We start from the raw sequence: 2443 nt of genomic DNA on the forward strand, positions 1-2443 counted from the left end.
TTCAATGTGAATACACTGTTATACCATGAGTTTTTACTTCTATATGTAAACTAGCATCAAATATACTTGTATTCAATGTGAATACACTGTTATACCATGAGTTTTTACTTCTATATGTAAACAGCATCAAATATACTTGTATTCAATGTGAATACACTGTTATACCATGAGTTTTTACTTCTATATGTAAACAGCATCAAATATACTTGTATTCAATGTGAATACACTGTTATACCATGAGTTTTTACTTCTATATGTAAACTGCAGCATCAAAATATACTTGTATTCAATGTGAATACACTGTTATACCATGAGTTTTTACTTCTATATGTAAACAGCATCAAATATACTTGTATTCAATGTGAATACACTGTTATACCATGAGTTTTTACTTCTATATGTAAACAAACTGCATCAAATATACTTGTATTCAATGTGAATACACTGTTATACCATGAGTTTTTACTTCTATATGTAAACAGCATCAAATATACTTGTATTCAATGTGAATACACTGTTATACCATGAGTTTTTACTTCTATATGTAAACTGCATCAAATATACTTGTATTCAATGTGAATACACTGTTATACCATGAGTTTTTACTTCTATATGTAAACAGCATCAAATATACTTGTATTCAATGTGAATACACTGTTATACCATGAGTTTTTACTTCTATATGTAAACAGCATCAAATATACTTGTATTCAATGTGAATACACTGTTATACCATGAGTTTTTACTTCTATATGTAAACTAGCATCAAATATACTTGTATTCAATGTGAATACACTGTTATACCATGAGTTTTTACTTCTATATGTAAACAGCATCAAATATACTTGTATTCAATGTGAATACACTGTTATACCATGAGTTTTTACTTCTATATGTAAACAGCATCAAATATACTTGTATTCAATGTGAATACACTGTTATACCATGAGTTTTTACTTCTATATGTAAACTGCATCAAATATACTTGTATTCAATGTGAATACACTGTTATACCATGAGTTTTTACTTCTATATGTAAACAGCATCAAATATACTTGTATTCAATGTGAATACACTGTTATACCATGAGTTTTTACTTCTATATGTAAACAGCATCAAATATACTTGTATTCAATGTGAATACACTGTTATACCATGAGTTTTTACTTCTATATGTAAACAGCATCAAATATACTTGTATTCAATGTGAATACACTGTTATACCATGAGTTTTTACTTCTATATGTAAACAGCATCAAATATACTTGTATTCAATGTGAATACACTGTTATACCATGAGTTTTTACTTCTATATGTAAACTAGCATCAAATATACTTGTATTCAATGTGAATACACTGTTATACCATGAGTTTTTACTTCTATATGTAAACAGCATCAAATATACTTGTATTCAATGTGAATACACTGTTATACCATGAGTTTTTACTTCTATATGTAAACAGCATCAAATATACTTGTATTCAATGTGAATACACTGTTATACCATGAGTTTTTACTTCTATATGTAAACAGCATCAAATATACTTGTATTCAATGTGAATACACTGTTATACCATGAGTTTTTACTTCTATATGTAAACTGCATCAAATATACTTGTATTCAATGTGAATACACTGTTATACCATGAGTTTTTACTTCTATATGTAAACAACTGCATCAAATATACTTGTATTCAATGTGAATACACTGTTATACCATGAGTTTTTACTTCTATATGTAAACTGCATCAAATATACTTGTATTCAATGTGAATACACTGTTATACCATGAGTTTTTACTTCTATATGTAAACAGCATCAAATATACTTGTATTCAATGTGAATACACTGTTATACCATGAGTTTTTACTTCTATATGTAAACAGCATCAAATATACTTGTATTCAATGTGAATACACTGTTATACCATGAGTTTTTACTTCTATATGTAAACAGCATCAAATATACTTGTATTCAATGTGAATACACTGTTATACCATGAGTTTTTACTTCTATATGTAAACAGCATCAAATATACTTGTATTCAATGTGAATACACTGTTATACCATGAGTTTTTACTTCTATATGTAAACAGCATCAAATATACTTGTATTCAATGTGAATACACTGTTATACCACCATGAGTATTTTACTTCTATATGTAAACAGCATCAAATATACTTGTATTCAATGTGAATACACTGTTATACCATGAGTTTTTACTTCTATATGTAAACAGCATCAAATATACTTGTATTCAATGTGAATACACTGTTATACCATGAGTTTTTTACTAATCTATACTTGTTTAATAATACATTTTATCTGGTTTTTTATATTAAACAGCATCAAATATACTTGTATTCAATGTGAATACACTGTTATACCATGAGTTTTTACTTCTATATGTAAACAGCATCAAATATACTTGTATTCAATGT

Source organism: Daphnia magna, unplaced genomic scaffold, assembly GCF_020631705.1.
Source record: "Daphnia magna isolate NIES unplaced genomic scaffold, ASM2063170v1.1 Dm_contigs383, whole genome shotgun sequence".
Classification (NCBI taxonomy): domain Eukaryota; kingdom Metazoa; phylum Arthropoda; class Branchiopoda; order Diplostraca; family Daphniidae; genus Daphnia; species Daphnia magna.